We start from the raw sequence: 27,061 nt of genomic DNA, 5'->3' as shown, positions 1-27,061 counted from the left end.
GTACTCTTGGTCTCTGGCACATCCCAGTGTGCCAGAAACACCTGCCTGTCCCTCTGGGCAGGGAGCTGCTCCCCTCCTCAGCCACTCTAGCAGTGCTCAGGCTGGGGTGGATGTGGGCACCACTAGGGCTTGCTTGGTGCTTGGAGTGCAGGGAAGAGTTCCCCAGGCTGGGAAGGATGCTCTCCCTGATGGGTCAGTCCTCCAACCACTTTGGATGCTGCTTCTGTTCTTAGAACAGAGGCTCTGCCAGGCAGTGCAGCCTCAGGAGCTGGCTAGAAACATGCTGCAGAGTGAGGATGTGTGGCCCCAGCTGGAGAACTGGACCCTCATCCCATTTTCTCACATGTGTGATGAGTTTCATGGTACTGCAGCCTACTCCAGGATAACTGAGACCACTATGAACAATGGCAGAATTCCATGTTTACCCTGGCTCTTCTGCACCAGGGTTCAGAGTGGTATGAGGAGGGAGACTTGGCCGGGGACACTAAGGCCATATATCTGCCTGCTGCTTAAATGCTGTGGACACAGAGCTGGGGCAGCAGCAGGCTGTGGTATGGGCTAGAGTACAGATTTACTGGGCTGTAGACAAGGTGGTGACTCAGGGCTGCATCATTCTTGCCTGTCTTGTTCCTCTGCAAGGCACTGGATTACCTCTTAGAGACCAGTGGTCAGGCGTTCCCTCAGCCTCCCAGCCTTTCATCCAGGGTGACTTGTGAGCATTAAAGTTTGCAAGGAGGTAAGATTTACTTGGAAAAGTCACCTACTACCTGAGCCTTGAGGAGGCTGTTTAATATTGTTTCAAGACTCAAACCATTAAACTCTCCAATCAATCCAAGTTAAGGAGATGAATTATTTAAAGCTCACCAGCTTTTAATTAGCAAGCTCCTTTTGAACTATGGATCTGGTTGCATTATTGACAGAGGTAGCATTAAAATTTCCTTCCTTGCCTGGGAGCAGACTTGCCTTGCTTGTGTACCATGTTGAAGGGATCATGGGGAGGGAGCAGGGACCGCAGAGTTGCACGTGGATGTCTTGTTCTGGGAGCTTGGGCTTTTTGTAGAGTCTCCTGGGGGATGCAGGGTTGGTTTGTGCCTTGTCTTTCCTCATTTTATTTGTGTCAAGAACTCTCTGTTGCTGTCGTCTCTTCCTCTGGCAAAGCATCCCTAGCTCTGGAGTATCATCTGTCTGCTGATGGTTTCTGCTTGTGTTTGTATCAGTACTGTTGTCTTGCACAGGTGTCTCTGCCTGATAGAGTTCAGAGAAGTGCTGTTCATGTCCCTCCCCACTCCAGTTCTTTAGGAAGGTTTTGCTTCTTCATTTCTGCCAAATTCCCTCCGTGGGGGAGCAATCACAGCTCTCCCCAGGACAAGGCAGATTGCCTGAAGGGAGGCACCATGTCAAGGCCCAGCAGCCAAGCTCTCTTCTTGCATCACTTCATCCCAATGGCAAACCTGCCTTTCTCACATTGTTTGGAAGGGGCTTTGGGTGCTATGAAGGCTGCCAGGCCAGCAGTGTGACAGTCTCCATCTCCCTGGCACTGCTAGTAGTGTGTGCATGCCCCATGTGTTGCAGCTGCTTGCTGCTACATTTGGGCTAGATCCAGGGCAACTCTGCCTAGGCTCTCTGCAATTCTCTGCCTGCCTGCAGAGGTGGCAGCTGCTGACACCCCGTGCCTGGTGGTTCTACTGCAAGCTGAGCCCCTGGGAGTGAGCTGGAGGAATGGCTCATGGAATGGTTTCTCCTTTTGGCCAGTGTGGGAGCCACAGGCACAGCTGCTGCCTGCAGTGTCCAGGCTTTAGGCCTTGGTAACCCAGCATCTCTCCTGGGAGAAAGCGCGAGGTGATGCGGATGCCAGGACACATGCCTTGCCTGGCATTTTGTCATGGCACCTGTCTTCTGGCTACTTCATTTCCCAGCCTGCTGGCATTTCAGGTCCTAGTGGTGGATCAAATACTGGCTCTAGTGACAGCTAAGAGGTCCCTAGGCCAAGGGATAAGGTGGAGCTTCTCACTGCAGAGGCAGACTGGGCTTGCTTCCTTGGGTCTGGCTTTGCTGCCTTGTCCTGGATTAAGTGTCATTCCTGCCCAGCAAAGTCCTTCCATATCAGTCACTGGGACTGGGCACAGCCATCCCAGTTGCTGTTGGTCACCCTGTGACCTGAGCAGTCCTCACCACTTTTCTGCTTCATGCTCTCAAATGCTTTTGCTTAAGGGCTGGGAGCAGCAACCCCTTTCCCTGCCCAGGCCTGCCCTCCTCTTCTCTCCCTGGCTGGAAGGAGCCTTGCTCCTGACACAGCCAAATACATGAACCCTTCTCGAGGACTGATGCTGGAGAAGAGAGTGGAGAACAGCAAAGGACAATGCCTGCCCTCCTTTCTGTGCCCGTCGTTAGGTGGGAGCTGGCGATGGTTCTGGGGATGCTCCCATGTGGTCTAGAGCCTCCCTTCTTTTGTCATTGGTTCTGGAGTGCAGCAAGCTCAAGGGAAGTTGGGGTTCTGAGAGGGGGTTCTCTAGGGCTGCCCAAGGTGGGTATAGCCAGGTTGAGCATCTGATTTTCATGGCCCTCATGGGTCACTGATGTGCAGAAGTCTGCAAACCAAAGAGGGTTAAGAAGGGAGCAGCAAGACAATGTATTTGCCAGCCACAGCAGTTTCACAAGTACCGTGTCTTGCAGAAGAGCCTCCACACAGCCCCTTTCCCAGCAGCATGGGGAGAGGTCCAGGGGGTTATAGGCAGTCCTATGAAGCCTCAGCCAGCTTATGCAGGGATGTGCAACATGGATGCTTTCCTTCAAATCTGACAGAAAAATTGCAGTGGATGGGCCACTTGTTTTTGCAAACAATTTGCAAAGAATGTTGCCGTCTCGCCTGATCAGTTGTGTGTTGCTTTGTTTTCAAATCACTCTTTGATTCACTGGCTCAGCAGATGTCTGCTCCAAATCCCTGCACTTGGCATGCTCTGAAACTAGTTCTGCTTTGTGCTTCATCTCCTCTCCTTCTTGCTCAAAATCTGGGAGTTGAAAGCACTCGACACCCTGCAGGGCCAAAGCCAGATTCTGGATAGGAACCTCATCTTTAGCACCTGGTGTGTGTGGGCAGGAGGGACTCATGGTGGAGCATGGTGAAGTCTCAGACCACATCCTCTGGGACATAGAGCTGGGCATATGCAGCAGCAGGCTGCTGGACATGGTTTGCTTTTGTCTGATTTCTACTCAGGAGCAAGCAAGTTGCAGATCTTGTCAAGGAGTTAGTAAAGTGGTTTGTGTCACCAAATACAGCAAAGTGTATTTGTGTACAGTGCAAATGCAGCTGCCTTGGGGTTGGATGGGTGAGGTTCTGCTGCAGATGTTTTTTTGGGAGGGAAAAGGTAAAAAAATGGGAGAAATGTCGATATTTCAGCTTGTTAAGAATTGCTAGGCAGAATAAGGAGGTAGGAAAGTCCTGCTCCAGAGAGTGAGGATGTGGAAAACCCTTCAGAGATAGGAAAGGAGCAAAAGAGGAGTGAAACCCGTTCTTTCATGCCGTTTCTTGGGTTGGTAATGTGATTCTGAGGACCATCCTGCAGATTCCATCTCTCCTCAAACATGGATTAAATGGGTGTCAGCTCTAATATAGGATCTTGGGGTCAGGATCTTTTTTGTGTCTGGTGCTTTCTTGGACCTGAGCAGAATGAAGTTGAGTCTCGCCAGGAGGTTACTCATCTTACACATGTGTGCACATTGCAGTTCTTAAAATGTGTTTGTGGTGCTGCTTGCCAAAAACAAGCTGCACCTTGTACTGGGGGTCTTCACATTCTCGTGCAAAGACCAGCATTCACAGGCTCCACACAATTGGAGCTGGGTTCTTGAGCTGGGGTCTCTCTGCTGAGTTTCAGAGACTGATATAAATCAGGATTCAGATCCCAGGCTATAGTCGTTATTTAAATCAGCCAACTGGTCACCTGGATTCAGTAGTTGATTTTATTCTATTTTTGCATGTCTTTCTGTTTTTTACCTGCTCCCTTAAAGAAGGTGAAGTTTTACTGATCAGCAGCTATCAAGCCAAGTGCAGCTCTCCTTACCACTGACCTAAGATCTGGTTCTTTTATTCAGCAAATGCCCTGTATTTGCTACATTTAGTTGGATCAGTTTTGTAAAATAACATGCCTTTAGTCTTAGTTTTTAGATATTTGTCACATTACAAAAATGGTGAATTACGAATTGTTGTAAAGGAGGTGGTGATTACATTCTTACTCATTGTTTGAGTTGTGATGCTTTTGGATGAAAATTAGAATGCCATCTGATTACTGTCTGAGTTGTTTTTATTAGTAAAATCCTGTTTCTCTTTCATATGCTCAATACAGAAAGAAAAGTAAATTTCAGAATGCTTTTTAGTTAAAAACACCTGGTGCGTTAAATCAAAGCACAAAGTGATGAGTTAGTTGAAGGAGTGTTTCTGGAAACAACCCTTTAAATTTTAAAATTAGGAAATGTTATCCTTTCCCACCTTAGTTTGTTGGTTTGTTTGTTTCCCACATTATGGAAAAGCTAAAAGATACACCTCTTTTTCTTTTTTCTTTTTTTTTTCCCAGTCCTTTGTTGCTTCTCAGCTCTGAATGAGCCAGTTATTGAACTGAAAATACACCAAAAAAAGTAAAAAGTTTCCAAATCTGGAGAAGCATCTGCTCCTGGGAAAGTTTATTGCTCATTTGTCAGCTCTGCTTCCACCTCCAGTGCACTGACTGTATTTAAAACATGATGTTGCCCCTTGCTCCTGGTCTTTTTTGAATCTAAGTTAATTTAATAGAATATTTAAACTTTAGACTTTAGCACACAGGTTGTTAAGTTTTTAGATTTGGTTTTAAATGCCTGGTTTGTTTGGGTTTTTTTTCTTTTTTTGGTGAAAGAGGGTAGCCAGGTTGCTCTGTCTCTTGCTGATGAACCTGCAGTACCCATCCCAGGCAACCCAGGAGATCTGGTCCCATAATAGCACCTTGGCATAATGCCCTTGATGGGCTCTTTTACACCAGCTGGCATAATCCCATGAACCTCTCCACAGGGCTTCACTGTCTTCCCTGTGCCCACAGTCCTTCTGGACAGGTCTGTGCCATGCTCCTTCCATGGGAATCTCTGCCATGCCAAACGGAAAAGTCCTACCTGCCTGGGCAGGTCAGCAGCCATGTGGTGAGCAGCCCAGCAAGCCACCGTGCCTCCCTGGCTCCATCTCTCTCTTTTCATTTACTGATTGGAAATCTCAGAAGGTTAGGGTGTGATATTGTTCCTGATCCAGAGCATTAATTAGGCCTCGGAAGAAGAAGAGGAATTGCGTGTTTTTAACAGTGAGGTTAATGGGATGCTCACAGAGTAGACAGTTTTAATGAGCTTCAACTCGATGTGCAGTGAGTTTACTCTTTGTGTTAAAAGGGTCACACTGCAGTAGTTTGATGTGGATTGTCTCCTGGCCCCCGGTGTCATAGGTGAGCGTCTGTCAGAGTCCAGTCAGAGCGCATTTACTTAGTGACACGATTCTAATTAACTACCATGAGCTGCCACCGCCGCAGGGAGCCAGGCCAGCGCCTGCCGGGGGTGCCTCCTGCCTGACAGAGCCGTCCCTCTCCCCAGATTGCTCTGCCTGCTCATGTCCCGGCGGAGCTGGAATGCTCTCCAGGCTGACATTGAGGGAGAGGGTGGCGAGGGCCGCGCTCGCTGTGTGGTGGCAGGCGTGGGGCTGCCCGCAGCAACGGGGCTTGGGCTGTCAGCAACAGCTCTGCCCCCGGGAGCTTGGCGGGGGCTGATGAGGCCTCGCTTGTGGTCCTGGCAGCTTGCGGTCCTGTGAGCTTGCTGGCTTTATTTCAGCCTCCTCTCATTCTTCCCTGCTTGCCTTTCTTCCCTTTCATTTTCCTGTGGGGAAGCCTGCAGCCCCCCAGCATTTGTGGCAGCCCCAGTCACCTTTGGTGCCCGCCTAACTTCTCTGTGGTGAGTTAGGAGGAACAAGGGGACAGGGACAACATTTTGTGAAACTCCCCTCTATTTTACTGACCAGATTTCATCCCAACTCAGGTGAGCCCTGGCCAGCAGAGCCAGTCCCACCCTCCACATCCCTCCCAGGGGATGGGAGAAGACTTGGAGAACCCCATGCTGCCCTGGAGCTGGCAAAACCCATTCTTAAGCTCTTTGTGGTGGCATTTGGCATTTGCACTGCACCATCCTTTTGCCAGGGGATGCCAGGAGTGAGAGTCAAGCACAGGGCTCACTGCTGCAGAACACAGCATGGGGCTGCCTCTGGGCCACTGCCCCTCAGGCAGAAGTGGAAAAACTCAAGAGTTAAATAATTAAAAGAGACTTAAGTAAAAATCAACAGAAATGTCATCAAATGAACAGTGTCATTTTGAATTAGCACTTGTAAAGGTCAGGCAGATCCAGAACAGGTGAAGCGGCTGCACACCAGGTGTCCAGCACCCAGAGAGACAGGGTGCAGGGACTGGCCAAGCCTCCTGGGGCACCCACTGGACCATGGACATGGGGACAGGGTGGCAGGTGGGTGGCAAGGGGTCCCTCCACAGGAGGGGTGGGGAGGGAGGGCTGGCCGGGGTGGCCAGTTAGAGGACGTGTGTCTGTCGGAGTCCAGTCAGAGCACATTAACGTGGTGACATGATTCTAATTAACTACCATGAGAGGTGTCACAGCTGGAAAAGCAGTGAGCAGAGACAAGCTTTTAAAAAAAGAAAAAAGCAATGTGACAGTCTTTCTGCCCCCCCCTTTCTTTTTCTTTTCTTTTCTTTTTTTCTACTTGTATGTGCTCTCTCCCCTCCATGTGGGAGTGGATCTAAAGATAATTAGGATGTCTGGCTGCCTGGGAACCTGAGCCAGGGCTCTTTTGCTTTCAGTCATTTAAGTTTTCGACATCTCTCTGAAGGGACTTGGTGGCGCAGTGGATTACTGCGCGCCAGAGTGACAGAACACTCTTCTAATCGTAAACCCTTTTTAGAAAGGATTCTGCTCTCCCTTTTTCCCCAGAAGCAGCGGGGGGTATGTTCTGATCACTGCAGCTCTGTTCCCATACACACTACAATGGGAAACTCAAGGTCTTTCAGCTGTTTCCTGCAGTTAACAAAGGAGGCACAGAAGAAAGAAAGGAAGGATGATTGAGTGTTTGTGTTGACTGCACTCACCCCTCCGTCCTACCCTGCCAAAAGTTGGTTGCTCGCCTGCTGGGGTGGGAGCAGGCGCGCCGGCCTGACCTGCTGCCTGCCAGCAGGGTGAGATGGGTTCCTCGCACCTTGTCCCTCTCCCGAGGGCTCTCAGTCCCCGCAGAGAGCAGCCTTTGGAGAGGAGGGTGAGATGGGCTGCGAGGCTTCGGCTGCCTTAGAAAGCTTGGGGTGCCATCGGGTGCTCCTCCCAGCCCCGGACAGGCAGTGGCAGCGTTGTCTCCACATCAACGATGCCCGCTTGCTCGGGATGTGTATAAGGTAGGCACAAGCCCCCTCTCTTCTGGCTAGAAACAGTCCTGCTCACAGCACCAGTGTCAGGCTGAGGACTTAAGAGACATTTCTGGATTATCTGCTGTTTCCCGTGCCACAATGCCTGGGAGGCCCAGCTGCAGGTCAGGCCAGGTCTGGCTCAAGCCCCAGAACTGTCTGATCCCCAGCAGGAGAGCACTGCCATTGTCCTGAAACTGCCCTTTGGCGTGACTGTTGCTGTATCCACCTTCCTCTGGCTTCTGGTTTTAGGCTTTCTTCAGCAGTGGAGACTGTCTCCCTTAGTTGATAAGAGCAGACTTGCTGTCCTTCCCTCCCTCCCAAGCCAGCTGTGATGTGCAGCCCAACACCTGGCCCAATTCCTTTCCCCAGTGACAGATGAGAAATCTCCTAGATAAGTTTTTACTATCACTCTGAATTGTTGTTGGGATACTGGGAGTGCAAGAAGAGGCTGATAGTTTGTATTACATGAACTGTCTTACTAGTAAGCCAGTCCCAAACCCAGGAGCATGCAGATGTGAGCTGATCTGTACTAGAGAGACCCTTGTACTGCCTCAGACTCATCCTGCTGTTGGCTATTTGCCTGGTCTTGTCACTGAGCCTTGCAAAATATCCAACACAGACACTACTGGAACAGCCCTTGCACTGACTGAGCGTTGTCCCATGTTGTGCTGGGCAGGTGAAACATCTCTGCTGGCACTTGTTTTCTGGCCCCCATAGCATGCAGTACTTCCCATGCACCAAAGATGCATCCTCAAGCACAGCAAGACGTGTCAAGTGAGAGGGCTTGGAAGATCATTAACTTTCTAGAGAGGTTTTTCTGTAGAAAGGAGTGATGTAAAACACTGAGTGACATTTTGATTTCCCCATGGATTCTTTTGGTGCCTTGGTGTCTCTCTGCAGTGTGTCCCAGACGAGGCTGAAATGGTCACATGTCTTCCCTTACCTGTGAGGAGAGGAAGAGTTTCCTGTTAATGAACATAAAACCTATCCATTACTAGCATGAATTGCATGCCCTGCTCTGGAACAGACTCCTGTGGAAGGTGTCTTTTAATTAATGTCACGCTGTCCTGCAACAGCAGTGTGTCCTCAATCCTGCCTTTCCGCACCTGTATTCCAGGGAATTGCGTGGATGCAGCTGTGCCTTGGGTTAGCCCTTGTCCCCAGGGATCAGGCATCCATGTCTCAGCTCTGGCCTCCCTGGGCAGTGCAGGGCTGGTGGCTGTGAGCACCATGGTCCCCCTCTGCTAGCAGGAGAAACTCCTACCCAAGTTTTACCAAGATTTGCCTTTAACGAGAGTGGTGGCAGAGGTAGGGAGGGAAGGCTGTGTCAGCGAGGGACACCGGGTTTAAAGCTGCCCTGCTTCACCTAATGAGAAATGTTTGCAAGGTGCAGGGAGAGAAGGGGTAGCAGCCAGCCAGAAAGACTCCACTGCAGTTTAGCAAGTTTCCATTCCCCTGAGTTCCCTGACAAGACCCCCCTCTAAGTCTGTACAGGAATTCATAAGAATAGGATAATTAGGATGTTTCAGAGCTGCGACCCTCAGAGGAGTCCTTGGATTAATCTGTTTTTTCCCTTAAAGACATCTGTAACTACAATCTTTGTTTCTCTCCTCTTCTCCCCCCTTCCTCCCCTTCTTTTCCCCCCTTGTCTGTCTCTGTATCTCCTGTCAAACCGTTGCAGACGTAAATGACAAAGAAATCAGAAAGAGAGATCAATGCAGTCCAAATTAGCACTTGGAGATAGACTGTGCTGGAGATGTCAGAGCCTGACCCCGGTTGATCTGCCAGCCTCCACCGGTGATATTATGCAAATTGCATCCATCTGGCAGAGCCCAGCAAAGGACTAATGGGGCAGGGAGGGGGCCGTGGCCAGGCGCCTTTGGGAAGGGGAGAGAGCTGGGGGTCTTTGGGGAGGTGTGTGGGGGGGTCCATGATCAGTGAGGGAGATAAGCATTGGCTTCATTTGCGCTTCTGGGCGGATTAAAAACCAAACTCCAGATAAGAGATAACCAAACTTCATTTTGCTTTTTATTTTATTCCTTATTGCTACCCCCACACAACCTAGTACCAAAAAGAAAAGGAGGAAAAAAAAAAAGATGGTTCTTGGTGCTCTTGTTTCCTGCACGTCATTACCACTGATGGCAGTTTGAGGGGAGAGACAAAGTCAGGGAAAGAAAGGGGAAAAAAAAAAAGCTATCTGCTTAAAAGACTGCTGTAATAGGAGCATGGATAATAGAAATCTCAAATTACGGTGATCGCCTTGTTAAGAAGTTTGAAAATACGGCCAGATTGTCTTTAATGAGAGAAATATGGCTGTTAGTTAGTGAAGGAGGAGGGAATGGACCTTGTTTCAAGATCTATAGCTCACCCATCAAAGAGGCACCGGCTGTTTCATTTCAAAATCCTGCTCCTCTGCCTGATATTAAAAATAGTTGTTAAAGGCTTTGACTAGCTAGACGATTCTCTTTTGCTTCCTACTCTCTCTCCACCTTCCCCGAAAGACTTCGCTAAGAGAGAACTTCTGCTGTAAAAACCAGCCAAGCGAAGAAAGAGAGATAGGAAAGTTTTGGGCTGTGGCGTGATGCTGCCCCTGGCACCCCAGGGGCCTCAGGCTGAGCTTCACCAGCCCCGTGGCCGTCCCTGCCATGGTAGAGGGGAGCTCCATCCATGCCGTGCATCCACTGTTCCAGGCTGAGCATTGTGACATGATACCATTGCTGCTCTCATCTTCCTGGCAGCTCAGGTACAGGGGAGCAGAGGCATTTTTTGGCATATGGAGCCCTGTTAAGTGCCATGGTGTTGCTTTCCTTCCTCTCCCTGTGGCCAGGATGCAAGACTGGGCCAGGGCTGAGGCTGCAGAGAAGGGCCTTACAGAAGCCAAGTCTGGCAGCTGCCCACCAGCCCCCACCTCTTCTTAAGCGCTAACGGGCACCTCTGTGCTGGTCGGCTCTGACCCGTAACTCCTGCCTTGCTGCTGTGCTGACAGTCCCCTCTTCATTCTCCCCTGGAATCAGAGTATCACATTAATTGGTTTAAGGATCGCTGCCCCGTGTCCTGACTGGCCTGTTTAAGATAACAAACTTGAAGTATCTTAATAGCCAGTATAACTCAGCAGATCTAGAGATGAGCTCTGGTTGGGGCTGATGCTGCTGGGAGGGGAAGATCGGCATAGAGGCATCAAAAATCTGTCCAGTGCTGTGTTTTTCCCAGTCCTTAAACAAATCAGCATAATTCCCTCTCTCCCAAGTTGCTAACATGGTGAAATCCCAGGGTTCTGGCAGGTGGGAAGGGCTGTGCCATCCACACTGCTGCCCTTTCCTACCATGGCCTCACTTGCTTTATGGGTCTGCAGTGGAATCGGAGAGGAGCTGCTCTCCTCCTTATCCTCCATAGCACAAGGCTCTTCCCAAACCTGCAGCCACCACTCTGTGGGCTGATCCCAGCTGTGCCATTAGCCACCCAAGCTCTGGCTTGTCTGGCAGAGCCCCATGACATGGGGGGGCAGGACAGCAGCATTTCCCTCTGTCCCCAAGAGTCCTGAGCAGTCCTGCTCCAGCTTAGAAGCTGCAGTTCTTTGTCCTTCAAACACGAGAGCCTGAGTAGCTTCTTCCAGCCTGGGCCCTCAACTGCTGCTGGTGTGCAGGACCTGGAGGGTAAGCAGGATGACAGGGTCATGGTCACTGCTGAGGGTGGGTGCACTGGTCCAGGCTGCTGGGACCAAGCTACCATGTCCAGTGTTGTGGTCTGACATATGTGCCCTGTGTGCTCAGAGAATCTCAGAGAGGATGGCATGAAGTAGGGGCTCCAGAGCTCTTACCAGTTTTTGGCCAGGTAGTGGTGGCCCAGAGGTGGTCTGCAGTGTCTGGGGAGCTGCAGGAATGTCCTGCCTCATTCCCCCCGCAGTGCCCAGCTGATCTTTAACCATGGAAAAAATCCACCCAGTGACGTGATACAAAATCCCCCCAATGATGGAGGGCACCCAGCAGCCCTGGGTAAGCTTTCCTGCTGTAGTTAGCCTTGCTCTTAATTACATGTAAGATTCAGGGGGAGCCACCACCCAGCTGGAGGGACTGTCACTGTGCAGACCTTCCTGCTGCACTCCAGCCTCTTGCTTCCCTGCCCACCCCATGGCAGCAGGCATGGGGCTGGCACTGCTGGTTGCCTGCACTTACTGGGACAGGTGTGTCCCGTTGCCCACCACAGCCTCTGAGCCTGGCCCCAGCAGTCAGGGGACCCGTGTCCCAGCACTGATGCTTCAAGACCCTTCCTCAGGGGCTCTGCAAGCGGGGTGAGCCCACAGCAGGTAGGACCCCCAGCCCCTTGCCCTGCCAAGAGCACAGCAACAGCATCTTACTTGGCAGCCTGCTCCAGCTGTTAGCTGCAACTCACTGAGGCCAGGGGTGCCAGACCCAAACCCCTCTCCTGCACTGTGTGTTTCCAACTGTGAACCAGCAATTTGGGTTTGGGTTTTTTTGCATGCCCAGGGAACTCGGAGCTTGGCAGCTGGGCCATTTCCAGTACCCACAAAGCTCTCTGCTAGTGCTCTCCCCCTCCAGAAGTACATATAGAACAGCCAAGAGAGGGGGAGAACAAGAGAGACAACGGCTTTGCCTCCACGCTCCCGTCCAGAGCAGTCTCCTAATGAGAAGAATATGGCTGCTAGTTAGCAGAGGGGTGTGTCCTGTAGGCTAAAATGAGATAGTTACACTGCACTGATTGAAGGTTGAGGTTAGAGGGCAGCACAATTATGTTCAGGAGATTCAAGGGTTCTGTTTGATGCGGCGGTTCTAAGCTCCCAGCCAGTGTCAGTAGTTTAGCTCAGGGTTTCTTTCTTTTTTTTCTTTTTTTTTTTTTTTTTTGTGGACTAAAGACAGGAAGGATAAAAACTATGGGAATGAGTTGTTACTATTATTATAAGGTGGTGTGAGGGTTTTTTTTTTAAAACCACCAGTTCACCCCCCTTTTGCTTAACTGTTTCCTCATCATTATTTTTTAAGCTGCTCAGAGGGAAGAAGAGTGCATCCCCTTCCCCCTGAAGAGCAGGTCTGAATTTTCACCCAGACCGGGAAGATGATTTTTTTTTATGCCCACACTTTGGCTCAGTTCTCTGACAGTGGATCAGGGTAGCAATTAACAGTTCAAATTATGCAAAGACCAAATTCTTTGTCTCAAAATCATGGGTTAAGAGTTGCAAAAGAACCTTACTTGCTTGGTGCTGAACTAAGTATTTTTTTTTCTCAGTGCATTTCCAGTGCTTAGGGCTGTTTACAGGGGGAGTCCCTTGTGTTTCAGAAGCCATGCAGTGGCCCTGCCTTGTCCCAGAGCCTGCAGAAGTGTACAGGCATCTCACCAGTGTCCAGGCACCACACCAGCATCCATGGCCACTTCAGCCTCTCTTCCCCACCAGCTCATTTGCTGCCCTGCAGGTGACCGTGTATCCTCTGACCCATCCCAAGACAATCTGTGTCACTGTCACCCTTCTCCCTTGCCCTGTCCTCTGCCCCAGCTGTAGCTCTGGGTGCAGCTTTCCTGCACCCTCCACCAGCTGCCCACACTGCAGCAAGGCAAGGACTGCACCCCTGTGACAGCAGCACATGGCAGCACAGACTGTTTCTTGCTCAGCAGCAGCACCCAGCCTGGCTCAGCCGCAGATGGGGGGTGCCAGCCTGCTCAAGGGATGAACAAAGGGGTGCCTGCCCTTCCCTCTCCTTGCCTGCTCCCTGTGGCCTTGTCTCCCACTCACAATGGTGTCCCAAGCCCACTCTTGGTGTTGCCTTTTGATGAGAGTGACAGCCTGCTTTATTTACTCTAATGGTTCTCAGTTTTAGATGTTGATTCCTCCCTGAAGAAAATCTTCTCAGGATGAGTTTCCCATCAGCAGGGCTGGGAACAGTGTGCTTCTATCCCCAGCCTCTGTGCAGAGCCAGGCATTAACCCAATGGGCAAGAGCCAGGAGCTGTGTTGCCCAGGGAGCAGCTCTGTCCCTGTGCTACCATGGCCAGGCTGTCCAGGGGACACTGCATCACCAGGCAGGGATGACTGGGACAGGTGCATCCCTGGCATTGCAGCTCATTCCTGTGCAGCCCGTTTTGCACAGCACGACACACCAGTGCCACAGCCCCCTGATCACCCCAGCTGCAATTAGGGGTTGATGGATTGTCCCTGGGCTGGGGTCCCAGCATGGCCCCCCATAGGGGACGTGGCAAACGCAGAGGTGGGCAGTGGCCTGCTGAGCTGCCACCGTCGAACAACAATTTCTAATCTTGATTGGAGAGGAGGGCGGCGGGCTGGGGAGGAGGAATCGGAGATAAATGTTAGCTCATTTCTTAAGTAATTAGTTACCTCCTCATCCCCGTGTTGTAATTGTGAACAAGCTGTAATGTTTAATTAGTGTGTAAATGAAACCCCAATTTCATAATGGCTGCAGTGACAGCGCTAAGTGAGACAGGCACAGAAGGGGCCGCATTGTTTCAGCGGGAGATGAAGCTGTCGCCCAGCAAGCCGAGCGTCTCTGGGAGAAAATGGAAATGATAAACGAAGTGAGGCTAATTAGCAAAATCATACAGGCCCCACTGATGGTTCTCATCAAGAGGAGGTAATGAAGCGGGTGGGCCCAGCTGAGGGGGGATTAATTGGAGCCTATTCCTGCACACATGCAGACGCTGTAGAGCAGCCCACACAGGGATGCAAACTTTTCTGCTTTGCTTCTGTCACCCGACTCCAGGACCCGGCCATGGGGAGAGCCTGGGGAGAGCAGGGAACAACCATGGGAGCTGGTCCTGGAGCAGGTGGGATGTGGGTGCAGGGGGATCCTCCCTGCCTGGGGGTGTTTGGGCAGAGGCACATGGGCACCCATCTCATGGAAAGCAAGGGTTCTGAAGTGTCAGAGAGCCATTGCAGGGCTGGTTCATAGCACCAGGAGGGTTATAACCTTCCCTTTGTTCTTTTTGGGTCCCTCCTACTTGCTGTATTTTGAGCATAGATGTTTGGAGAGTAAATAAAGAACCTCTGCATGATGGTTGCTGGGGAAGGGGTGAATCGTGGTGCTCAGGGGTCTCTGCAGCCCTGATGCCCATGGCAGCACAGGGTGGTGGCTGAGCCAGAGCTTGCTGCAGCAGGGGAGCCCAGGGCATCGCAGGGCTGAACTTTATCCTTCCCAGCTGTGTGAGAAATGCCATTGCTACAGCTGCTGGTGCACAGGCCTTATCACGTTGCATTAGTTACTGACATTTCAGGGAGCACGTGGAGCCCTGCTCCCAGTGGGCTTGGCCCAGCCACCACATCCCTGCCACAGACAGGCACTGGCTGCCTGTGGCCAGGCTGCTCCCAAACCTGCTCTTTACCTGCTGCTAACTCAATACCAGAAGCAAGCAAAAGCCTTGACAAGCAGAAGAGAGGAGAGTAGTACCTGTCTGTCTGGGCTTGCCTCTGTCTGTCTGTCCAAGTGAGTTGTTCCTAGAGCTGCAGGATCATGAGCAGGTCTTTTCAGTATCTCAAACTCCTTTTCTGCCAAATAACGGCAGGGTGAGCTGTGTGCCTGAGAAGTGCCAGTGCCTGGGATGTCCAGTGCCTGCCCAGAGTCACTGCATCCCTCCCTGATGGCATCTCTGAGCCCCCCACCGCCTCTCTTGCTGAGTAATGAGAGATTTCCCTGGGCCTCTGAGGGCTCTAAAGAGGGGCTGAGCAATATTATTTATTCAGTTGTTTACAGAAGCGTTTGATCGGGAATAGTTCTTCACTGCCAGCCTGTTGTGTATTATTCATTGCAATAATCTCTGCAGATTGTGATAAACTGTAGCTGCGGTGGGGCAGCGCGTAGCCGGGCTGTGCTGCCACCGCCGCCTGCACCAGCCTCTAAAATATCGGCAGCTGCAATCATAAATCTCAATTTACAAGTGGGACTATTGCACGGGGAGTTATAGTTATACTAATGATTACTTCTCTGTCTTATTTTTCATGTTGCAACAGAGTAATAAATTTTTAAGAACAGCCTGGGCAAAGCGGTAGCGAAGCCTTTGCGTCCTTTCGCTGCACTGTCGGCAGAGAGCGGCATTCCCAGTCTCCTGCGGGTGTCTCGCCAGCAGGATGCCTGGCCCACTTCCCAAGGAAGTGACATAAATGGGGGGCTCTGTGTTCCCACACCAGGAGAGGTGCAGTAGAAACTCCCTGAAGCACGGTGGGGCAGCAGGCTTAAGTGTGGCTTTGGGGTCAGCTCCAACATTTGCCATCCCAGATAAGTGACTTCAGCTTCCTTACTCAGTTTCCCTGCTGGAACTGATTGTTGCAACTCCCCTCCTGTGCTGAGCTAGTTTTTCTCAGTCAGACTCAGGAGATCCTGGGGTTGATGAGGCCAAAGGATGGGGATTTGATGGCCAAGAGTGGAGCTGGTGTTCGAGGGGCTTTCCCAGAGATGGAGGGATGGGAGCCTTTTTGCAGACATTGTGCCCACAGTGTATCCGTGGCATGGAAACAGGATCATGGCTTGGATGATCCCACCTGAAAGGAGGAAAGAAAGCCCCCTCTTCCTGGGGCACAGCAAAGGTCAGCAGGGAAGGCTCTGCCTAGAGGAACCCAGCCCCTGCTCACATCCCCATCTCTGATTAGTGACTCATGAGGACCCAGTGGCATCTCTGTCACCCATGGGGGCATCTCCCAAAGGCCAGGTCTGTTGCCCAGAAGGCAGTGGTGAAACACGGGGTTCAGTGAGCATTTCCCGAGTGTTTATCACAGCTCCAAGGTCTGTGATGTGAGTCCTCTGATGGATGCCTCCATTCACAGACTTGACATTATGATGTACAGGGAGCCTAGAGACATATGGATTTTCAAAGTGGCCACTTTGAGCATAATTATAAATATCCAGCCTCTTTACATAGTGAATTGCTGCCAGGAAAAGAAGGACCCTAGGAGGGCTGAAATTTTGGCATCCAGGTTTTCTTGAGAAAGGAGCCTTGGCGGAGGTTTCCCAGCCATTTTGGGGTGCCAGGAAGGGGTGAGTGTTAAAGGATGATGCTTTTCCCATCCCATAGCACCCTTACAGCTCCTTCCCTGTGATGCTGGCATTGCCTCTCTCCAGAGGACGTCTCCCAGGCACTGACTAGGACCCTTTCCTGCCCTGCTTGTCTGCACCAGCACACTGCAGCCTGATGGTAATTGCTTCCCAGTGGCTGGCTCCCTTTCTAGATCACAACACAGAGCATCAGGGATTGGGGGGCAGGCAGTCCTTAGTCCCTGATCCATGGCCCCAAGGGCACAGCAAAGGAGACATCTTCCCCTAGTTGTGGCCAGCTCATCTCCTTGCCTTGCCTTTGGAACGTCCCAGCCCTGTGTGGGCTGGGGCTTGGCACAGAGTTTTCAGGTGGGTACAAGAAGATCCCTTCAATGGGATGGGTGCTGGATGCCAACTATGCAGCTGAGACCCAGGCACAGTCAGGAATGCTCCCTCATGCCCCTGTGGACCCAGAGGTGGATAGAAAAAAGGCATCTGTCTTGGAGTAAGCCATCTGGAAGTTCCTTTGTCATGCTTTTCTCTTGCGATGGTTTGGATGGTGTTGGACCATCATGGCTTCCCTTTCCATGCCTGAGCCAGGGTGAGCATGCCCCAGGGAGGGTGTCCATGGCCAAGGGTGTGTTTGTCCCTCTGCATTAGTGTGTAGGCTCAAACAGGCATTGGTCATTGCCTTCCCCAGCCTGGAGCACGTTGGAGTGTCACAGGGTAAAATGAAGGAGATGTTCGAGGATTTGTGTTCTGTTTGCAAGCAGGGTCTGGAGGAGAGAAGGTCAAAGAAGAAAATTGGAGCTGAATTGAAATCAATGACAGGTAGAGATTAGAGCAGTGCCCCAATTAACTGCAGCAAGCTGAGGGGAAGCTGGGGGAGGGCTATAACTCTACAGGTTAGGACCCCACCGCAGACCTTGATTCTGCTGTGTAGAGATGTGAGTGCTCCAGACCAAGAGGGACCATTGTCAAGGGCCTGGGATGAGGACCTTGGGCCAAAGACTTGGTGGTGGGCAAGATCTGGAGTAGCCAGAGGCCGCAGGTGGTGGCAGGAGACCTAGGTGGTTTGGGGTTGGATTGAATCCCACTCCCTCCTTCCTTCTCTGCAATTCTTGCCAGGCTCGGCCTCCTTCCTCATCCTCATCCCAGCTCTTTGTCCTTGTTTCCTTGTCCCAGTCCCTTCCCCCATTTCTCTGGTATCATCTCAGCTCCCTCCACCACCAGCCCCACTAACTCCCTGTCACCATTTCCTCCTGCTTCTCCTTCCCCCCAGCTCCAGCTCTTGTTAGCACAAATGTTTCAATGAAGCAGCTTCCTCCCTGGCGCTTCCTGGGGAAGTCATTGAGCCTTGGAGAGCCAGGTCCCCTCTCCCTGCACAGGTGCCTGGAGCGGGTGCCAGGGAGGTTGAGCAGCTGGGAGCAGGGGCCCAGCCAGTCCTCGGTGTCAGCACACACGTTCAGCTGTCTCGGGTTCTGGGCAGGGCTGGCTTTGCCCAGAGTTGGTTAGATTATGATGGGAAGTAAAAAACTGTCCCTGGCCCCAAAAATAACCTTCCTGACAGACTTCAAGGCTTTGTTCCAAAACATCTGGGAATGAACAAAAAAACCCCAACAAGAAGTAGCTGGAATTTAAGGGAAATAGTGAAATATTTGTCATTCTTGTTGATGGCAGTGGATTAATGATTCAGGCTGGAATTTCCAGAGGAAAAAAAACAGCGTGGATTGGACATCCAGCATGGAATATCTCAGCTGAATTGCTAAACTTCGAGTAGAATCAGGGTAGGTCATATCAGAGCAAGTGGGTCATATCAGACCAACTCCTCCTTTTCCCTGACAAACTCACCCCAACGTGCTCCTGGGGCTGGGGCAGCTGGGAGCCCAGCTCCCATGGCCCCAAGCCCAGAGGGATCAGGCTTTGCTCCCTCCAGCAGCCCTGTGCACTGCAGCATGTTGCACATCACCCAAGGAACATTAATTAACATTGCTGGAGGATCTTAGGAAAGGTGCAATTTGAATGATCTGGCACTGCAGTCATTCAGATGCTGAGTTAATTCAATCCTTGCACACAGTGCTCCTACAGATTGTTGGCTTTAAACAAACAGCAGTGACAGATTTGTTGCTGCGGAAATGTGGTCATTAAGTTGGGAGCGTGTGTTTGACCTGAAAGCGATTGAGTGATGGATGCAAGTCATTTTAAAGCTGCAGCAGCCAAAAGGATGCTCCTTTTGGAGAGCAATCTTGCATCTGAGGAGTGTAAATAATTTAAACAAACAAGTGAAGTAAGGTGAAAGCACTACTGTTGGCTGCTCTATTGTACTACGGCACTAAATGCAGAGCAGGGCAGCGCTGCCGGCTCCGTGGCAGGGAAGAGGTCCTTTGCGTGGTGCTGGTATACAGAGGTGCAAGGTGCCAGCTCTGGGGCTGTCCCCAGGGATAAATGGCACCAGCTGAGCTGATGTCACTTCACAGTTACTTGCTGGAGCTGTGCACCTGCATCTGTCTGAGTGTGGGCAGTGCAAGCACTGTGGGATCCCCAAGGAACAGGGACCAAATTGGCTGGGTGGAGGTCATCCTGGTTGCTTGGTGGAGCAGGACCCAGATGTCCTACAGTGCAGGACTGTCCCACTCCAACCTGTCATTGATTTGAAAGAGCCCAATATTCCCTTGGCTTCCAGACACCTAGCTCTGACTCACCTGGTCCAACAAGGATGCTTTGTGGAACCAGGAGCTCAGCATGCTCTTGGGCTGCTGCTTCATGCTGGCTTTGCTCTGAGGCATCCTCTCACTGCTGTTTATGATCTTCTAACCCATGGGCTGTGAGCTGGGAGGGAACGTTAGAGCCGCACCGGTCACGTCGCATGGGTCTGCGCCTTCTGTGGCTGGAATTGGCATCCCAGTAATGAGGCTGGTAGTTACTGTGCACTGGAAGCAGCCATTGCTTAAGCCTCAATATCTCGGCCATTTAATTTAATGGGGTTTTTTAAATACCAAAAGCAATTAAGTTCACATTGTGAGCTAATCGCCTACAAAATTTCATTTCAAAGATGCTCAGACAGTTTGTGAGAGAATTGCTATAAAGAGACCCAAATATGCCATAATATCTGTCTGTTTGTCCTCCTCTGCTTTCCCTCTTTCCCAACCAGAGCCAGACAGACTTTTTGAAAGGTAACAAACAGGTTTTCAGTCTCCCGCTTTTTTGGCAGGCCTTTCCATGGTGTGAATTTTTAGAGGTGCAAGCTAAATGCCAGTGACTGGTCATGGTTATAGTGCTTAGCTGGTACCACAGGAGTGAAAAACACAGATTTAAGGGCTGGCTGATGGGCAAGAACTTGGTTGCTGTTGTTGGGGACCGGATGGGCGCACAGCTGTGTTCCCAGGCCAGAAGGGGATGCTGCAAGCTCTGCACATGAACATGTCTTACCTGCTGCCTTGAGGCCATACATCTGTGTTGCTGTACCTGGGGGTGTAAGTTGAGCCAGAGCAGGAGCATCTAAACCTTGCAATAGCCCTTTTGCTTTGGAAAGGTGTCCCAGGAGAGCTGTTTGCAGCATGTCCATCCCTCAGCAGCTCACCCCACATGCCTCCCTCCCTGCTCCTCCTCCTGCCCTCTGGCCCCAGCAGCCCTGACCCACGGCATCCAGCTCTGGCACCCCCTCAGGGGCCAGCTTGCCTGTAGGCTCCAAGGCTTTATCAGATCGGAGAAGAGCCAGAGGTCTTTGCCAGAGATTACTTGTTCTCCTAAACAGCCATGTTACTGAATATGGAATAATCTCCCCTCAACAGCCAGCTGGGGGTTTCGTTCCTGCACTGCAGCTATCATGTTAACACTCTCTCCTTAAAGCACCTTTCCCAGCTCAGCTGCCCATCACGCTGCCTGCACAATGAGCAGAGAGCTCCACACCACTCCCTGCCAAGCTGCCTTTTCCCAGTGCGTTCGGCTGAGCCATGCGCTGCTGCCCTGTTTCAAACACAGCATTGCCTGCTCCGGACCCCCCTTGCCATCCTCCCCACCTGGCTTCCCTGGCCAGCAGCAGGAAGGTGATTTATGGAGTCCCACATGCACCCCGTGAGTCCAGCTCTCTGCATTTCAGGGAGATCCATCGTGCTGGGAGGGGAGGTCACCACATTGCAGGTTTGCTAACCTTGCCCGCTTATTAAAAATGGTAAAAGCCTCCCTTAGGACTCATGAAGTATAGATCCTGAGAGCTCCATATGCTGCTCCCCTTAATGAGATGTCTGCCTGAAGAGCAATAGCAAAACACCATCCAGTTCAGGGTCCCTATAGCTAGATGGCCTGGCTGTAAACAGAGCCGTCCGTCTTAATGGGCTATCGTGTAAAAACTTCTCCCAGTCAATAAATCAAAGGGGCTCCATTTATATCTTGTGCTGCCTTCGCTATTAGGCTGCCTCTGGATGGCATTTTCTGATACAGAGCTCCCCAGGACTGCCAGGCAAGGCCAGAGGCTCTAATGGGCAGTTAATTTAGGCTTCCCCTTGCCAATACCTTTTCAGACCTCAGCAACTGGGACTCAGCAAGGGATCCCCCTTCGTTTGAAACAGCCCTGCCATGTGGGAAGGGCACCTGTGCATCAGGACCTAGCTGGCATCACCTCCCCTATCCTGCTGGGTAGGAGACTCTGGTGTACAGGGGACACTAGGGGTGCTGCCAGGGACCAGACCCCCAGAAAGGGGTGCGTGACCCCTCGCTCGTCTGGGAGCAGCAGCAGCCTGGTGCAGATGTTTATTTTTCATTCCTTCCCTTGTGCTGCTTAGATGCCACCGGAGGGAAGTTCCGCTCCAGCCACCATCCCAGGCAGAGAGATATTAGTCCTCATTACTAATTAAAGGAAGCAGGAGTAATTGACGGATGGTGGATGGCAGGGGAGCCAATGTGATGAACGGCCCCTGTCCCTGTGCCGGGGACGCATGCTGAGCGCTACCTGTTAGCTACAAATAAACAAACCTGATAAATAATAAATAGTTTGAGAAGAGTGGCCGAGCATTACTTAAATTAATAGGGATTAGAGGAAGAGGCCTGAAAGAGCATTCCTCTGGATGAGCTATCCCCGGACAGGCAGGGACTCATTTGTTGCAGACTGGAGTAAACAAGGAGATGGGGAGGATTCATCACAGCAGGGCCTTGCGACGCTGCTCAGGCTTGTAACGGCACAGCCATGCTTCTCCCAGCCACCCCTGTGCCGGGGCTCCCTGTGTCCCTGCCACCTTGCCGTGTCCCTGCTGCCTCGCCGGCGTCACCGGGCTGTCACACCTCTGGGGCCAGGCTGGGACATCGGGTGCAGTGAGGGAGCTGGGGTGCTGCAGTGAAGCAGTGGGGAGGGTGCTCAGCTCCAGCTCTGCCATGGCACAGCTGCTGCCAGGGTCCCACGTTTCTGCAGGGCATCCCAAAAGTTTTCCCGGCCAGTACCTGAGCTGTGCAGCACCTACTGCCTGCCTGCACCCAGGCACTTGCTGCCAGCCATGGTTTGATCCCAGCCAGTAAATCCAGCTGCCAGGGAGTCTCTTCTCACCCCCTGACATTTGGATACACCTGCCTGCTCAGAGCTGGGAGGCTGGGGTGGCAGAGGGAGGAGAGAGGGATGCCAGATAGCATGGAGAGCGGAGGGCAGGTGCTCTGCTTGCTATCACATCTACTCCATCTTATCGCCACAGTAATTTGATGATAAAAAATAATCCGAGGCTGGAAAGGAAACGTGTAGTGGAGTAAAGATTGAATGTAGGTGGATTGTGCCCTGGGGCGGTGGCTGGGAGATAGAAGGAAACGTCCTTCTGTTTGACATACTGCGGAGACGCGGCCCGCGCCCCCCACCTCGCCTTGCCCTGCCCGTGGCACAGGCACCCTCCGGATCCTGTGCCATGTGCCAGGCAGGAAGGTGCCTGCTGTGGCCCAGTGCCACCTCCTGCCCCTCTGCATCCCAGCAACCCATGGGGTGCAGCACCCCACCCTGCCACCCCACCACTTGCTCCCAGAGCACTTCTGATGTGGGTTTTTTTTTTCCTTTGGTTATGCTTCACAACTCATTTTATCAGCTGTCAGTAGCCAAATGTCTTTTTTAAGGAGTGGGTTATAGCCACTAATGTACTGAATGCTATTGCACTGGCTGCAGTTAGTGTTCCACGGCTAAATTACTATAATTAATGTTCCACTAGAACTGTTTGTAACAGGCGGCTGCAGGAACCCTGGGTCTGGGCTTTCACAGCCTCTGAATTATCTCTCCTCCCCAGAGAAAGAGTTTCTTGCGAGGGGAGGACCGAGGTCAGCACCAGGACATGCAGACAGAGGCAGACAGAGGGCCCGAGAGCTGTTTCCATGGCACAGACCCTCCATGTCCCCCCAGATCAGCTGCCCTCTGGCTGGGTGTGCAGTGGGCTGTGGCATCGCTCTGGGCTGGGATGTGCCACGGCACTGCCACGTCACCCGCTGGCCCCAGGGCTTTGCTCGTTGTCTTCCACGAGTTGTGTTACAAAGGTTGGGTGCAGTGCCTGGAGAAAAGCTCCCCAAAACTTGCAAAGAGTGGTTGGCAGAGACATTTGCCTCCTGCCAGGCACAGCACCTCTGTCCATGGCATGGCCCACCAGGGCAGAGCAGCAAGGCTGCACCCAAACTCGTCCTCTCTGCTCCCTCTCCACCTCCCAGGGAGGCTGGAGGCACAGGGAAAAATAAAAAAACCTGCTTGGTGGGCAGGGAGGCACACACACACCCCTTGTTTCACTAAATGCATTTGTTCGATACCTGCAACAAACAGATTAGCCGGGGCTTTATCAGGGACAAGAGAAGGGAGAGCAATGTGATAATGGTTTTCAGCAAATCCTCAGGCTGTCACAGATTAGAGTGGCCGAGGCAGGAGCATTATCAGTCCTTTCCTCCTCTCCCCATCATCTCCCCCTTTGTCTCCTCTCGCCATCGGATTTCTCCAGCCAATCTATCCCGGTGAGAGCTGGGCAGATACAAGAAGAAGTCAGTTTCCATCTGATCCGCGATTGGTTTTTCCCGGCAGCCGATCCGTGTCGCGGCATCGATCCACAGGCCCCCCTGGTGCTCGTCACCTTGCATGTCTGGAGAGGAAGGTGGTGGAGAGAAGGGGGGCTGGGGGGACACGCTTTAAACTTGCATCGTGCCATTGATCCCCAGGTGGGAGCGTGGCCAGGCACAAGCCTCCTGCCCTCATCAGAGGAGTTTAAATGTCTGTGACCTTCTTGTTAAAGGAGAGAAATGGCTTTGGAGGGCTTGACAGGAGGAGGAGGCCAAGCCCCAGTATCTGGGCATGGTGGCCAGGAGCTGCCCAGCCCTCACTGTCCCACCCAGGGGCAGCTCAGTGAGACTGGCACCAGGGCATCAGAAGCCTGCTGGGAGCCCTCCTTTCTTGGAGGGGACACCAACGGCACCCACATCCCTGTTTCTGTCCCTCATTTATCTGTGCCACACTGGTCACTAGTGTAGACCCCTGTCTTGCCTGTGCAGGTCACCAGAGCCTGGGGGAGAGGTGCTGTCAGGTGTAGCTGTTGGGTTAGTCCTGGTGTATGGGCACCTTTCTTAGGAGACACGAAGCTGCAGCGGGTGTCTTCTGGAGGTTGGGGACAAGGCTGCCCTTCCTCTTGATGGCTACAGCCAGGGCCTGCTGAGGGCTGCCTGCAGCCAGTGAGTGCCACTGGGCACGGGAGTTTGCTGAGACATCTGGAGATGCTCAGAGTCCATTGCCTGATGGGTAGGGCAGTGGTGCTGGACCAGGCAGGGCCCTACATCCTTGGGGTCAAGCTGCAGAGTCCCGTTGTGACTGTCTGTGCCAAATGCCACCCCTCTGTGCCTCTCTCCCAGGCTTCTGCCAGGGTAGAGCTGTGGCAGCTCTGCCTCATCTCTCCTTCCCCAACTCACCCAAGGGACAGTGTGCAGGTGGGTGGGAGGGTAGGAGGGGATATAACAAGTAATGGCCCTGAGTGTGGAAACAGTGTTAATAAAGTGTATTTCACTTTTAATTTTGGCATATAATGTAATGATCTTTTTTAAGGCCCTATCATATTATCTGCATGACTAGATTATTGAGTCTTCATCATCTCCAGATAAATTTATGACCAGGTTGATGCTTGGAATTTATTATCAGTCAATAGAACTCAATACTGTAACAAGGCATGTAATAAGATATACATATTTAATGATCCGGAGTAAAACAGCCCCACTAATGGGCAGGATGAGACGGAGGCTGGAGCGTTAATTTCCATCCCCTGCCCCTTTCCACAGGAGCCTGCACTGTTTCCACGGGATGCAGCACCAGGGTCCCATGGCACAGGCTGGGAGCAGGGACCGGCTCTGAGGGGTGGAAGGGAGCACAGCCCTCGTGCTGCTGCAGCTGGGAGCACGTGCCTGCTGCATGTACGTGTTAGTAGGAAGGCACATGTGCCAGCCCATCCCCACGGGCGATGAGTAGGTCTGTCTCACACACAGCACACAGGTCTCTCTGACAAGGCTTTGCAGATCTGGCTGATGTCACCATCTATTCCATGTACGATTCGGCACGTGTTGGCCTTGTGTGTGGTTCCCTCCAGGCTGGCAGTCTTGGTTGCACAAAGCCACTGCTTCAGCAGCCATCAAGATGGCCAGCAGAAGCCACCTGGTGCTGTGCACCTTTCAGAGGCAAGCCTAAATCCTGCCTCTGAGATGTTGCAAGGCTCTTGGGCTCAACAAGGGGAGCTGAGCCGTGGAAGCAGAACAGGTGGACAGGGTCTGTCCCCACCATGCAAGGATGTCTGTGGCCCAGCAAAGCTCTTGCTGGGGACGCAGTCCCGTGGGAGCTGTGCTGGTGGTACCAGCAGGGCAGTGTCCCCCATGGTCCCGCTCACCCTGCTGCATCCCTGGGCAGCACTAGGGCTGACACACCACAGGAGCAGGGCAGGTCTGCATGCTGAGGCGCCTGGCCCCACGTGCAGCTGCCCGCAGACTGAGCTGTGCTGAACAGGGGGGTTCATCTCCCTCACCAGGTTATATTTTGAGTTACCAGTGCTGATTTTTCCAGCCCTTTGGGATGTTATTAAATTAGTTTCCAAGGACTTTTAATAAGCACTTTTGATGCCTTTGAAGCGTGCGGCTTTGTGGGAAGATTACAGTCCCGCATCCATCTCGCTGGGAGAGAAACAATGGCAGTAGGGCTGGCATTTGATCTCTCCTCCAGAAGGCAAGAGAGGGTTTGTGTGAGACAAAGAGGTGAGCTGCTGATTTGGAGCTAATGTTTAAAAATAGGTAGGTCTCCCTCCAAGATAAAGAGACCTGCCCTTCTCTGTGTAATCGCCTGCCTCTGCCTCGCTGGACCTGCAGAAACACAGCTCGCTTTATTTGAAGGCTTCGAGTGTGGCGCCACGGTTTGATTCTGGGTCCTTTTAAAGCAATAACTAGGCCATCTGACCAAGCTTTAAAGAGCAGGAGAACTTTCCATTAGGACTTGCCACACACTCTTGGCAGCACTGGAATTGCATCCTTGCCTTTTATTTCCTTTCTCTGACATCTCATGTCACTCACAGGTAGGAGAAGCTTGGCTTTATAAACTCTCTCATTTCTCCCTTGAAATTTCTCCCTAATTAGGGTCCCAATCCCAGTGGTGGGACTGGGTGTCAGGAGCTGGACATGGAGCAGAGCCAATGACTGAATGGTGGGGAGGGCTTGTGGAGCTCAAAATGCCCTGCAAAACCCCAGAGTGGATTTGCTTTCTGCTGCCCTAAATAAACCCCCTGTCAGAGCAAGGCCTGGCAGAGGCATGGCAGCATGTGGAGGGGATACAGGAGGCAGGGTCACTGATGCTGGGGAGCAGCAGGAAGGCAGACTAAATTACTCCCTGCAGCCTGGGGACCTCCTGGTCCCCAGCAGCGTCAGTCAGGGGCAGGGAGACAGCATCTCCCGCATCTGTCCCTGTAGCTCCCACGCAGCAGAATCAGAGCCACTGTCCCTGCCATGCCAAACATCCACGTGCCTGTCCCCGGCACTGGCTCTGGCAGGGGCCATTGGGTGGGTTACACACCACGAGCACTCAGCTCTGGCCAGGCATGCCTTTGCTGTGGGGAGAAGAGGCGTTGGGGGAGCTGAATTGCCTTTGTCTGTGGATAACTACTACTGCCTTCAACAGCCTGGAATAAAGTAGCCATAAATATCATGATCATAAGTGCTTAGATATGTCAACTTTACACTGAACAGAGGTTTTAACCTCCCCTGCGGAGGATATCAAGCTCTACATCACTGACTGTTTCCATCTAGCCACATGGCCCAAGACAAGCTGTAGGTGAGCTACTTGGAGCTGCTAGGCCAGCTACCAGCCAGCGCTCAGCCTGGTCCAGCCCCAGTCCTTACCCTGGTTTTGGTCACTTCCCTGCCTGCCCTGGCCCTTTCTGGCACCAGTCTGGCCATCCCTGGCATCCAGCAGAGCTGAGAAGAGGGATGCCGAGAGCATCTCTGCCTGGTCCTGTCCCCAGGTCCAGCTGCGTCTCCCAGGTTCCCTTGCCCCAGCAGGCATGAGTCCTGCTGCCATCCTTTCCTCCTCTAAGGAAGCACGAGCATCGGACCCTGCAGTTTACTGGGCTCCTGTGAGGACCTACCTCTCATTCCCTTACCC

At 52.1% G+C, this 27,061-nt stretch overlaps 1 protein-coding gene across 3 annotated transcripts in view; it reads left to right on the top strand.

Annotated features, from left to right (window-relative positions):
• The window catches only part of ERI3 (ERI1 exoribonuclease family member 3), a 131,729-nt gene that overhangs the window by 94,003 nt on the left and 10,665 nt on the right, over positions 1 to 27,061 (top strand). The gene's annotated exons all lie outside the window — the stretch shown is intronic.

Source organism: Apus apus, chromosome 7, assembly GCF_020740795.1.
Source record: "Apus apus isolate bApuApu2 chromosome 7, bApuApu2.pri.cur, whole genome shotgun sequence".
Taxonomy (NCBI): domain Eukaryota; kingdom Metazoa; phylum Chordata; class Aves; order Apodiformes; family Apodidae; genus Apus; species Apus apus.
Note: the sequence above shows the minus strand (reverse complement) of the source record. Positions and strands in the feature narration are given on the sequence as shown.